The sequence below is a fragment of the Chiloscyllium punctatum genome, chromosome 17 (assembly GCF_047496795.1).
Source record: "Chiloscyllium punctatum isolate Juve2018m chromosome 17, sChiPun1.3, whole genome shotgun sequence".
NCBI classification, from domain to species: Eukaryota; Metazoa; Chordata; class Chondrichthyes; order Orectolobiformes; family Hemiscylliidae; genus Chiloscyllium; species Chiloscyllium punctatum.
This window is the reverse complement of record NC_092755.1, coordinates 88,777,530-88,791,921: the sequence shown is the minus strand read 5'-3', so window position 1 is coordinate 88,791,921 and position 14,392 is coordinate 88,777,530. Positions and strand designations below refer to the sequence as shown.

General features: G+C 42.0%; 1 long non-coding RNA gene across 1 annotated transcript; it reads right to left on the bottom strand.

The window, feature by feature from the left end:
• Positions 1–3,492: 3,492 nt before the first annotated feature.
• On the bottom strand, positions 3,493–11,833 carry LOC140487710 (uncharacterized). The gene is made up of 3 exons (XR_011962879.1): positions 11,774–11,833; positions 8,451–8,517; positions 3,493–3,710 (listed from the first exon to the last, which is right to left on the bottom strand). It is a non-coding gene; the product is annotated as an uncharacterized lncRNA (long non-coding RNA).
• Between the last annotated feature and the right edge of the window lie 2,559 nt (positions 11,834–14,392).

Genomic DNA, 14,392 nt, shown 5'->3' with positions numbered 1-14,392 from the left:
TTCACTGCAGCATTACATTGAGGTGCAAGAGCAGGTGGGAGGTCAAGTGATTCAGAATGACTCCTTCAGTGAATGGATTTGTCTGCAAATGAATGTCGCATTGTACCCAAGTGCCAGTAAAATCAGAAAACGATGATTGAAGCAAAAGTCCAAAGGTGAAATTTTCTGAAGGTGAATACATTATACCTGTAGGTTAATTAATCAAACACACTTACATCTGTATGTAAGTGACATTACCAGCAAAAGGTGGGTGTGGGCAGGGATGGGGATGGATGAACACAAGAAAGGTTTGGGCTATGATGACAGAGATAGGGACAGTGACATTGTGAACTGGAGCAGCCCAGGAGCATAATAAAAGCCACTTGATGCTTCATATGGGAAGAACAAAAGCAAGCGATGCTAGCAATTTCCAGAAGGCATTTGGTAAAGTGCTACATCATAGATATTGTGGAAAGACTAAGCTCATGGTTCACTGGATAACATAGCAGTATGGATAGAAGATCAGTGAGCTAACAGGAAACTGAATAAGCACAAATAAGTTGTTTTTTTCTGGTTGGCAAGTTGTAATGAGTAGTGTGCCACATGGAAGAAAAATGTTGTGAAACTTGAAAGGGTTCAGAAAAGATTTACAAGAATGTTGCCAGGGTTGGAGGATTTGAGCTATAGGGAGAGGCTGAACAGGCTGGGGCTGTTTTCCCTGGAGCGGTGGAGGCTGAGGGGTGACCTTATAGAGGTTTACAAAATCGTGAGGAGAGTGGTTAGGGTAAATAGACAAAGTCTTTTCCCTGGGGTCTGGGAGTCCGGAACTAGAGGGCATAGGTTTAGGGTGAGAGGGGAAAGATATAAAAGAGACCTAAGGGCAATGTTTTCACGCAGAGAGTGGTACGTGTATGGAATGAGCTGCCAGAGGATGTGGTGGAGGCTGGTACAATTGCAACATTTAAGAGGCATTTGGATGGGTATATGAGTAGGAAGGGTTTGGAGGGATATGGACCAGGTGCTGGCAGGTGGGACTAGATTGGGTTGGGATATCTGGTTGGCGTGGACATTTTGGACCAAAGGGTCTGTTTCCATGCTGTACATCTCTATGACTCTATGATTGGGGAGGTGATGGTGTAATGTCACTGGACTAATAATCCAGAATGCCAGGCTAATGCTCTGGGTAAATGGGTTCAAATCTCACCAGGGCAGATGGTGAAATTTGACTTCAATAAAGATAAAAACACTATCTAGAGGAAAAACACTAGCCTAATGGCAACCATGTAAGTATTAGGCTGTCAATTGTCACAAAAGCCTACCTGGTTCGTGAATGTCTTTTAGGGAAGGGACATTTGTCATCCTCACCTTCTCTAGTCCAGATATGACTCCGGTTTCACAGCAATGTGTTTGACTATGGATGGGCAATAATTACAGGCCTAGCCAGCAATATCCTCTTCCCACGAATGAATTTAAAAAAAAAATCAGTGCTGGGGTCTCAACGTTGAACAACTTATACAAATGACTCAAATGAAGTGACTAAAACATGGTTGCTAAATTTGCTGACAGCATTAATATAAGCCGGAAAGTGAAAGAGGTTAAAATGAAGGAGGCTACAACAGGATTTGAATAGATTAACTGAGTGGACAAAGATCTGACAAATGGTACATAAGGTAATAAAATGTGAAACTGTCCCTTTTAGTGGAAAGAAGCATGTGATCTGAATGGTGAAAGATTGCAGAGATCCAAATTGTAGAGAGACCTGGGTGCCCCTGTGTATACATTCTAGTGGGCGGCACGGTGGCACAGTGGTTAGCACTGCTGTCTCACAGCGCCAGAGACCCGGGTTCAATTCCCGCCTCAGGCGACTGACTGTGTGGAGTTTGCACATTCTCCCCGTGTCTGGGTGCTCCGGTTTCCTCCCACAGTCCAAAGATGTGCAGGTCAGGTGAATTGGCCATGCTAAATTGCCCCTAGTGTTAGGTAAGGGGTAGATGTAGGGGTATGGGTGAGTTGCACTTCGGCGGGGCGGTGTGGACTTGTTGGGCCGAAGGGCCTGTTTCCACACTGTAAGTAATCTAATCTAATCTAAAAAAGATAGTTTGTTGGTACAGCAAATAATTAGAAAAATAAATAGGATATTATCATTTATTGTGTGGGGAATTAAATATACATTTGTGAACATTATACTTCAACTATACAGGGACTGGTGAGACTGCATCTTGAGTACTGTGTACAGCTTTGGTCACCTTACTTAAGGGAGGATATAAATGCATTGGAAGACGTTCAGAGTAGTTTACGTCAATACCAAGAAAACCTAGGTTGTCTTCTGAGGAAAGTTTGATGGGTGAGTCAAGAGTCAAGAGTAGGTTTATTTGTCATTTCTACCACATACAACTGATAAAAATGAGGCAGCGTTCCTCCTGGACCAAGGTGCTACATGGACACACATGCTACACAATTATACGCAGAGTGGCATAAAGTGCATGAGAAGTGCAAAACACACCAGACAGCACAGTAATTCCTGACACATCAAGACAATAGGCACAGTGGAGTATAAATTACAGTGTAATAAACAAATGATAATAAATAAAACATTGTTCTAGCAGCATTTCTCAGTCGTGCAAAGATTTTCAGGTGGAATAGAATGTGATCGTATGGTGTTCAGGAGCCTAATGGCTTGGGGGAAGAAACTGTTGCACAGAGACTGAATGCTGTGGTATGTTCTGCCAGATGGCAGGAGGGAGAAGAGGGTCTTCCACACTGCTCTTAGCCTTTCGGATGCAGCGTGTGGTGTAAATGTCTGTAATGGAAGGAAGAGAGACACCACGTCCCAGTCTTTAATGTTTAATTTGTGTCTTTATAGTCAAACCCAGACACAGTGTTCAATGGCCTACTGATATTATCACTGGACTGTTAATCAGCCGATGTTCTGAGGACTTGTGTATGAATGGCAGACGGTAGAATTTGAATTCAATAAATATTTGGAATTAAAAGTCTATTGATGACCATGTTGATTGTCGGAATAACCCACCTGGTTCAGTAATGCCCTTTAGGGAGGGAAATTGCCATCCTTACTTGGAAATTGCCAGCCTACATGTGACTCCAGACCCATTGCAATGTGGTTGACTCTCAACTGCTCTCTGGGCAATAAATGCTGCCTAGCCAGCGATGCCCTCATCCCGTGACTGAATAAAAAAAAGTCCAGAAATCTTTCACCGCTTCCACAAGCTCAATCTATGAATACCATGAGCAATCTTGATGTTTTTCCTGTAATTTTTGGCTTGTAAATACATTAATGAGGAGTCAGTCAGAACTGTATCAGCTATTCCATGTGAAACCCCACTTGATTTGAATCATTCCAAAGGAGAATAGACAGAATAGTGTTTCTTTTATATGGTGAAAATGCATGGAACAGGCTCTAAGAAAAACAGTTTAATAAGACCATGTAAATGGGAGCTAAATTGTACATCAAGTTAAAATTGAGAATCGGCACATTCTGAGTCCTGTGTTTGCCTGATCTAAAGCAAGTGTAGTCTCCAAAGTAGTTAGTGAAAAATGCAAGGCTGAAAATAAATCCAGCTGAATTGACCCAATAAATCCAAACCTTAGGTGGTATTTTGTCCCAGAAACTAACTTCAAAAGTGAGAGTTTCATTCCAATGGTTTATTATTCATTTGGTCTCCTAACAGGCAGGACTGGCTCATGTCTGTACATCCATCTTTGCCATTATCCTAGGAGAGAGATTGAGAAAAAAAAATTACTTAACAAAAACAAAAGCATGTGGAAGTGTTTATATAAAATTGTGCTCTATGTGATGGCATTTATACAGAGAATCTACACTAAAGTGAGCAATCAGAAATCCAGAAAAATATCAGCTGTATGCTAACAACTATAAGGTAATCACACTCTTGTTTGGAGATTTGGCAAAACAAATTAGGTGTTGATCAGGGTGTACGTATAAACACATATTTATTCTTCCGCTTTCTGAAGTGACTAATCTTTCAGCGTGCATATATTTTGGATCTGAAATCATATAGTAAATGCTTCCGTTCCTCCTTGAATATAGCAGTGAATGGGAAACACAAAGCCAACATATTGTTGATGGTACAATATATGATGCATTTGTTGAGAAACACAGGGACAGAAGGCCATTCAGCCCTCAGTATCCTACTCTACCATGCACCATAGAAGAGGGCTCACCCCCCACTTTTTCTGAGAGAAATTAGGGATGACATAGACAGTGATGTACATATCCTTTGAAAGAGTCAAGAAATCAAATTGGATTGTGATTGATTGTTATGTCAACTTCGTCTATCATGAAGTTGCTACCCATCCAGTGAAAATCTAATGACTTTAGTCTTGAAAGTTCCAATTGCTTCCTAGTATCCACGGCTTTATGCCCTTGTCCATGACAGCTTGGATTGTTTTAGTGAATTGTGGCCGACCGTGAGACTTTTAAGGTTGCCTGTGATTACGCCTGCTTCACAGAGATGATCATGAGCAATCTGCAATGATCAGTGGGCAAAAACATAGCAGGTGGGGGAAATGTGAGGTAAGGATATGAGCAGGAAGAATAGAGGAGGATGAATACATGGCGAAGGACTGCAGAAAGCTGTTGAACAGAGGTATTTAGGGATCCTCGCATATGAATCACAAACAGCTAGCAACCAAGTTCACCAGGTGATAGGGAAATGGGACTGCAGAGACAGGAGATCTGAAACAAGGCAGAAATTGCTGGAGAAACTCACGCATCTGGAAGCATCTGTAGGAAGAAAGCAGAGTTAACATTTCAAGACCAGTGACTCTTCATCAGAATGGTGATGCTTCATGTGATAGTCACTGCAATTAAAGTACTAACTTTGCTTTCTTCCCGCAGACCATCTGAGTTCTCCAGTGATTTTTGCTTTCGTTATGAAAGTAGGGAGGTTTTGCTAAACCTACACAAGGCACTGGTTAGACTGCAGCTGGAATACTGTGAACATTTTGGGCCTCCTTAACCAAGGAAAGATACACTAGCAGATCACCCTGCATCTCGGAGTTTTCTAATCTCTGACCATTTATGCTTCATGTTATTCTTCCTGCCAAATTGGACAATTCACACTTTCCCACATTTTGTTCCATTTGCCACCAGTGTGCTTCAAAGTGCAGCATTGAAGTGCAAAACTGTATTGTAGGAGGGTTGGAAAGGTACCATGTGGGGGTGGTGATGTTGGCATGTGTCTAATGCCAACTTCTGTGGACAATGGGGTAGGGGTGGTCACTGCCCATGGCTGCACCCTGAGATGTTTGGTCAATATAGTGTGGCGCTGGGAAAAGCACAGCAGGTCAGGCAGCATCCAAGGAGCAGGAGAATCCATGCTTTAGGCATAAGCCCTTCAGTTGGCAACTATTGTTCAAATGAACAGTCCGAGGAGCAGTAGTGAGCAAGAGTGGCCAGGCACTCATTCTGATGTTGAATTTGGAGACTGCCACCATCTTGTTTCTATCCTTGGAGAAGAAGCGGCAACATTAGCTGATGGTGGTGTGCTAATACATGCAAATGGTTGTAAATAGACCACTCACCGCTCAGAAGAGAAATTGTCCTCTTATCGTCCAAAACTTGGTTGAAGATTTGAACTTTTCATTTTAGCATCAAGAATGTCACCTCTGCTATCTCACCCTGTTTTCCTGATTGAAGCACCAAAACTCATTGACTAGAACCAAATCAATGTATCTCTAAACATGAGTTTGTGAAAGAAATCTGTGTGATTTCCATTTGTTTAAATCAATACAGTTAGTACCACCATCCCACCAGTGAGTCTCCCTAGATTGTCCAGTGTAAGGATAAGATAGGACTCAATACGACTGCAACTGAGGTCAATTAGTCTCCTGATGCACATAGTCTAGGTTTGTGTATGGTTAAGGACCTTCAGAGAAAACATGGGCTGGGATGTGGTGGATCAATTTAAAAGAAAACTTTAATGATATTGTCTATTCTGTAAAGCAGTGAAGTGTGGCTTACATCTGGAATGTTAATGCCAGAAGCACAAAACTATCACAGAATCACCGAATGGTGCAGAAGGAGGCCTTTTGGCCCCTCATGCTTGCACTGGCTCTTGAGACTAGTGTCACTACCTGGTGCCAATCTCCTGCCTTCACTCTATATCCTGGCACACTGGTTCTATCCAAATACTCATCCAATGCCCACTTAATTGAACCTGCCTCCACCACACTCTTAGTGCATTCCCGACCTTAACTATTCACTGAAATTTTTCCGGATTTTATTTTCTCACATCACCGTAGCACTTTAAATCTGTGCCCTCTCGTTCTTGTTCCTTTTACGAGTGGGAACAGCTTTTTCCTATCTACTCTGCCCAGCCTGCTCAAGAATTTAAACAAAAATTTTTGAGGAATGGGAAACTGGACAAATTATTGTATCAAGGAGATGCATGATAAAAGTCAAGGAGGAGTATAAATCATTTCAAACAGCTCTGCAGTTTGCTTCATAAAAACCTTTGAAAAAACGTTTCAACTTCATGATACCCATTCATCATTAAACATTGTACTTTTTAAATAATTAGCAACAACTACCTTCTTAAATAGCAGTGCTATCTTATTGTAAACCCACCTATGCCCACAGGTTGCTGTGGACAATACCGTGCTACTGTTAGATGTTGAATAACTCTATTTTGGAAAGATGGCACATGATTTAGCAATAGCAGTTGCCATGGGGGTGACCTCACTCAGTGTAAATCCGGCTCCCCAATGGTAAGTGCCTTAATTGCACCTTCTCAATGCTCTCGAACATCATTATCTTTCCACAGACACCCCATGGTGACTATTATTGTTTCAGCAACCTTGCTTCAGGGTACTTTGAATTTTGTTATTTTCATGAATTACTTATGAAAAGTTTCATTAGCAATGTCATTTGGGAACAATTTTTTTAGTTTGCCAAAGACATGGATAGAAATGGTTGGGAGTCACACAGCACCACGTTATAGCCTAATCATCCATTTGAAATCACAAGCTTTCAGAGCACTGTTCCTTCATCCCACATCATGAAAAGAAATGTAAGATCATAAGAAATAGGAGCTGGAGCCAGCAATTTGACCCTTTGAATCTGGTTTGCCATTGAACAAAACCACAGCTGATATTCTACTTCAACTTCACCTTCCCATTAACCCATTTCCCTTTGTGCCCAAAAATCAATTGGCCTCTGTCTTGAGTGTACTCATTGACTGGGCATTCACAACTCCCTGGGATAGAGATTCATGTTTCTAAGAGAGAAGGAGTTTCTCCTTACCTCAGTCGGGACAGATCAGCCCTATGTTCTGAGACTGTGACCCCATATTTTAAAATCCCCATCCGCTGGGCAGATTTTCTCAGTGTCCACCTGCTCTAAGCTCCTAACGGATTTTATGTGCTGAACCTTACAATTTTTTTTGGCTGGGAGTTTCTTTTCCCAAAATAGCCTTTTATCGTCTCAGTATTCATCAGTCACCAAAAGATTTTGAATACGTTTGTGATTAACTTGAACTAATTTTTCAATTGTTGTTGGAGTATGATTTTATTTTTAGATGAATAAACGTTATTATTAAATTATTGATTGTTACTGTAATGTCAAGAACTAGAGGGCATTGGTTGAGGGTGAGACAGGAAAGATTTAATAGGGATCCAATGGGCAACTTTTCCATGCAGAGGGTGGTGCGTGTTTCGAATGAGCTGCCCGAGGAGGTGGTAGAGGCTGGTACAAATATAGCATTTAAAAGGCATCTAGATGGGTATATGAATAGGAAGGGTTTATAGGAATATTGGCCAAATGCTGGCAAATAGAACTCGATTCATTAGGATATCTGGTTGGCATGGATGAGTTGGACCGAAGGGTGTGTTTCCATGCTGTACAGCTCTATGACTCTATGATATGATTTCTATTCATTTACAGTGAGTGGGTGTCACTGGTCATATCAATATTTATTTCCCATCTCTAAATGCCCCTGAAAAGCCACTTTCAAGAACCATTGCCAATCCTTCAATCTTCCTCTGAAGATCCCATGAATCACCTAAAACTTATTTACTAAATAATATATTTAGCTTCATGCTTCCATGGGTTAAATTAACAGGCCAAAAAATCTGACTGGGTTTTACAATGGGTAGGGCAATCCACACTATCATGCTATTGCATAGATCTCGACATGTTGGTGTTGGATTGGGGTGGGCAAAGCCAGAAGTCACAACACCAGGTTATAGTCCAACAGGTTTATTTGAAATCACAAGCTTTCAGGGTACCTCAGGTGATGAAGGAGCAGTGCTCTGAAAGCTGGTTATTTTAAATAAACCTTTTGGATTATAACCTGGTGTCGTATGACTTCTGACCATGCTATAACCTTGTCAGTGAACTTGAAACTGGAATGAGCTCCTTGTGTGTTCGACATTTAACAGAATTTCCAGATTACAGCTAGAACTATGGTTGGTAAAGTCAAAAGTCATTTCACCTTGGACTGCCATCAGCAATAGATGCAAGACAAAATTGCTGGCGAAACTTGGCAGGTCTGGAACCATCTTTGGAAAGAAAACAGAGTTAACATTTCAAGTCCTGTGACTCTTCAACAGAATTTTATCAGATCAGATGATTGCATTTTTGACTAGAAACTGCTTAAGCTCCAGGGTTTAGATTTAAAACAGCAATTTCAACAATGGAAGAACATTTGCATTATTGTATGCTACAAATTCCAAAGCCAATGGAATGCAGTCAACCTGCCTAGAAGTAGCCAGTTGGCAACAATCATCTTAGGTGTGTGCACATGATCCACCTCCTGAGTCGTTCATAAAGTATCCAAACAATCCGTGTATTTAACTTGGTGTACAACAATCCATTAGGTGCAATCATTCTTGACAATGTTTAGAACAGGATTACTTTTTGACATAATCTAATCCTGTCTACAACATGATCTGGAATCAACTAGTTATGAAGTTGTTTGCACAGCCTTAGAGTAAAGGGAATATCTTTTAGAACAGAGATGAGGAGAAATTTCTTCAGCCAGAGAGTGTGAATCTATAAAATTCATTGACACAGAAGGCTGTGGAGGCCAGGTCATTGAGTATTTAAGACTGAGATAGATAGGTTCTTGATTGTCAAGGGAATCAAGGATTGCAGGCAGAAAGCAGGAGAATGGGGTTGAGAGACTTATCAGTCATGATTGAATGGCGGAGTGGACTCAATGGGCTGAATGGCCTAATTTCTGCTCCAATGTCTTATTCTCTTACCAATTGACCAGTTATGTTAAATGGTGAGAGGAGATCATGTGATGAGCCCTCTTTTTAAGAAACTCCCATTCTGTAGATCAGTCAGAAGAGAAGAGAGACGCTGAAGAAAAAGTAGGAGTAGGCAATTTCTCTCTCTCTGACTATCAATCCTGCATCCATGAATCCTGACTATTGTTTAACCAGCTGTTCTCTATGGTCAGCATCTAAAAACAAACCCAGTAATTGTTAACTCCATGAATGGAAAATTCCAGTCAATATTGTCCCATCTCAGAATTCGTTAAGCCCAGTGTGAAACCATTGATTTACCAACTCCAAATGTAACTGACTTTCTGTCTTTGAAACTACTTAACCTATCATTCCACGATGTAATTTAGTTGTGTGTGCAGGTGAAAGAAAAAGCATTTTTATTGTTTTAATTTTGATTGAGAGTTAAGTCCAATAAAATTGTTCTCTTTGAAGAAACTTACAAGAAAACCTGCCGATACTTGCCTTTCAAAGCCACAGCAAGTATAGCATGTACCATGGATTGATGTCTAACCAATGAGTAGCAAGTGGATTCCCTGAAAAAAACACCTCTGTTGTGAACAATTGAGGGGCGGAGAATAACGGAACTATTCTAATATTTCCCATCTTATCATAATATTATGCTAAAATATTTTGCAACAGAATTTGGAACTATGCTTTTGGGTGGCACAATGACTCAGTGGTGAGCATTGCTGCCTTGCAGTACCAAGGACCTGGGTTTGATTTGGTAACTGTGTGGAGTTTGCACATTTTCCCTGTGTGTGTGTATGTGTGTGTGTGTGTGTGTGTGTGTGAGTTTCCTCTGGGTACTCTGGTTTCCTCCCGCAGTCGGAAGATGTGCAAATTAGATGGATTGGCCATGCTAGAGTGCCCATAGTGTCCAGTAATGATTAGACTAGATGGGTTAGCCATGGGAAATGTGGGGTTATAGGGATAGAATGGGCCTGGGGTGGGATTGTCTTTGGAGGAACAGTGTCACTGGAGGTGCTGAATGGGCTTCCATATTGTAGAGATTCTATAAAAATGCTTGTTTTTTTAAAGTGTTCCATAGGATGTGAACATTACTAATGAAGCCAATATATGCACAAGGTGTTCTGCTCTCATGTGACAACTACATTCCTCTGCAGTGCCACACTGTGGAAAACTGCTATAGAAAATTGCACTGGAGAAGATTGTTATGAAAAATCGCTGTACTCATGCAGTAGAAAGGTTATCTATACAGTGTCCACAATTCATCCATCACGTTAGAGTAGATTTATGTTAATGAAACGCATGTTATACCAGAGTGACTGATAGCCAGTCCCTAAATGATTTTGAGAAGATGGTGGTGAACTACCTTCTTGAACCTCTCCAGTCTATGTGATGTCAGAACACTCACAGTGCTGTTAGGAAGGCAGTTCCAGGATTTTGAACCAGCAATACTCAAGGAACTGCCATGGATTTTTAATTCAGTATGGTGCATGGCCAGGGATGGTCCATTCAGCTGGTGGTGTTCTCAAAGAGCTTTTCTTGAAAATGTACCTTGAAATTTTAATGTTTCTTAAGAATGATTCCAACAACATGGAAAAACATTTGGGGCAGCACGGTGGCTCAGTGGTTAGCATTGCTGCCTCATAGCGCCAGGGACCTGCTTTCGATTCCAGCCTTGGGTGACTGTCTGTGTGGAGTTTCCCTATTCTCCCCATGTCTGCGTGGGTTTCCTCCCACAATCCAAAGATGTGCAGGTTGGGGTGAATTGTCCATGCAAAACTGCCCATAGTGTTCAGGGATGTGGAGGTTAGGTGCATTATCAGGGGTGAAAAGAGGATGGGGAATGAGTCTGAGTGGGTTACTCTTCAGACTATCGGTGTGGACTTGTTGGGCCGAAGGGCCTGTTTCCACATTTTATGGACTCTAATTCATAATTAACATTTCTACCTAAAACAAAGCTTGTCATAGAGTCACAGAGACGTACAGCATGGAAACAGACCTTACAGTCCAACTCGTTCATGCTGACCAGATATCCTAAATTAACCTAGTCCAATTTGCTAGCCCTTGGCCTCTATCCCTCTGAACCCTTCCTAGGATGTTGTAAAACATGAAAGGGTTCAGAAAAGATTTAGAAGGATGTTGGAGGGTTTGAGCTATCAGGAGAGGTGACCTTATAGAGGTTTATAAAATCATGAGGAGCAAGGAAAGGGGAAATAGGCAAGGTCTTTTCCCTGGGGTGGAGGAGTTGAGAACTAGAGGGCATAGGTTTAAAGTTGGAGGGGAAAAATTTAAACGAGACCTAAGGGGCAACTTTTTCACGCAGAGGCTGGTGCATATATGGAATGAGCTGCCAGAGGAAGTGGCAGAGGCTGGTACAATTACAACATTTAAAAGGCATCTGGATGGCCAACTGAAACTAGTGGCAATTTTGAAATCAATATAATGACACAAACATTGGTGGTAAACTATCATTTCATTGTTGCAATCAAAATAAAGATCACAGCATTTATTCATTTCTCTTTTGGAATTCAAAAGTAAAACTTGTAATTTTCCTCACCTTCCAAATGCTGTCCTCCCACCCACAGAGAAAGTTCCACTTTGCGAGAAGCTGCTTAATAACCATTGACATTGCGTGACCCTAATGCAGCTGGTTAAATTCATATTCCCATGGTTACAGCAAGCCCTCCACATTCACAAGTCAATCCTCCAGGGTGTGATTGATGTATATTTTGTCAGCTAGTCAGACTCCAGCCTCTTTGAGCAGCCTAAACAGCATGCCCTCTTAAGGCCTGGGGCTAAATCGCTTTCAACTCCAACTGGCCATCAACATGTACTCTTTCCCATTTCAAGCTGCTTTCTCAGTGATTTTGTGGCAGGTTAGGCTCCAGTAGGGCCACCAGCAGCTAACAGCGGCCACACAGTAGCATTTCCTGTGGATTGGAGGGTGGCTAATGTTGTGCCACTTTTTAAGAAAGGAGCAAGAGAGAAAGCAGGTAATTATAGACCAGTTAGTCTGACCTCAGTGGTAGGAAAGATACTGGAGTCAATTATAAAGGATGAAATTATGACACACTTGGATAGCAGGAACAAGATAGGTCAGAGTTAGCATGGAATAGCGGGACTATCTTATGTTGAAAGATTGGAATGACTGAGCTTGTATACCCTTGAGTTTAGAAGACTGAGAGGGGATCTGATCGAGACATATAAGATTATTAAAGGATTGGACATTCTGGAGGCAGGAAACATGTTTCCACTGATGAGTGAGTCCCAAACTAGAGGACACAGCTTAAAAATAAGGGGTAGGCCATTTAGGACAGAGATGAGGAGAAACTTCTTCACCCAGAGAGTGGTGGGTGCTCTGCCCCAGAAGGCAGTGGAAGCCCAGTCTCTGGATTCATTTAAGAAAGAGTTGGATAGAGCTCCAAGGATAGTGGAATCAAGGGTTATGGAGATAAGGCTGGAACAGGATACTGATTGAGGATGATCAGCCACGATCATAATGAATGGTGGTGCAGGCTCGAAGGGCAGAATGGCCTACTCCTGCACCTATTGTCTATTGTCTATTGTCTATTTACGGGTTAGGTAATGGGTCAGTGCCTCAAAGGACCCAGCACAGAGTGCCTGACTTCACTCGATCCACTATGTTGACTTTGAGATCACTGCTCTGGCAGTTCAAGCCGCACATTATGACCCACAGTGAGTAAACCAGCACGAGACTGAGTAGGAAACAGCTTCATTCCTTAACTCGTCAGCAAGATAATGGATTTCCAGGAACTACACATAGCCAAGTTCCACTTTAGATTAGATTAAATTAGATTTGATTCCCTACATTGTGGAAACAGGCCATTTGGCCCAACAAGTCCACACCGACCCTCCAAAGAGTAACCTGCCCTGACCCATTTCCCTCTGAAGGTGGGGGTGAGCTGTCTTCTTGAACCGCTGCAGTCCATGTGCTGTGGGTTGACTCACCAAGCCCTTAGGGATGGAATTTCATGACTCTGTACCAGCGACAGTGAAGGAACAGCGATATATTTCCAAGTCAGGATGGTGAGTACTGTAGTCCCTCTACATGGAGGCTGACGGACCTAATGAGCATTTGTGGCAATTTTCTTTTTACTTGCCTTCATTCTTATTCTTGAGAGACTGACAGAGGAGATCAGACACAAGCACGTGGGATAGTGAATAGACTGTGGTGCAGTGGTAGTATCTCCACCTCTAAACTAGGAGGCCTAGGTTCAAGACTTATCTGCTCCAGAGGTGTGTAATAACATCTCTGAACAGTTTAATTAGAAATAAGTTTTGACCCTCTCCTGTTCCTCCTTGTTATGTTATGCTCTTTTTGGTTTTCAGTTAGTGTGGTGAGTTGAATTATTTTACAGGGTTTGAGGGAGACAACACTTTAGGGACACCTGGATCCTTCTCCTTCCACTTTGTGTTTCTTTCCAGATCCAAGGAGAGGTCCCTAACCCTGGCACAGGGTCTGAAACACAGTCTTTGGGAACTAGGGTCCCATGTGGGACGACTTTGAAGAAGAAGCAGAGAATATCGATTAAAATTCATCCTTCATCCAATAACCTTGCCAGCAACCTCTCTGGTTGTGAGCACATTGCTGTTGGTGGAGCATTGGTTTGTGCAAGTAGTCTGTTGCATTGCCTTCAATCCAGCAGTACTTTTGGGCAGGAATGTCTTCTCCTTTGGAGATGGTGAGGGAATGGCAAGAAAGAGGAATAATTTAGTACTTCTCCACAGTGGTACAGATTCCTTCCAGTGCAGAGAGAGACCAACTCAGCCCTTTTTTAGTCATTAACAGTCTCCATTAATAGCTATTCACCCTCCCAGCCAGATTATTATCCACTCCTTTGTATGTCCAACTGTTCTTCTCTCTCTGTGGGCTCTATCCCCAGCTATTGTTTACACCTTACTCCTTCCCCCCACCCTATCTTCAGGATATAAACTGATATTTTCCTAGCTACCACCAGTTCTGAGGAAGGGTCACTCAACCCGAAACGTTCACTCTGACTTTTCTCCACAAACACTGCTGAGCTTTTCCAGCAATTTCTATTTCTATTTCAGCCCTTTGACTGTGCCTCAAGTCTCTAAAGGACATCCCACCCACCAGCCCCATCCCTGTAGCCTTTCATTTACCTAAGCTAATCCACCCAGCCTGCACATGACA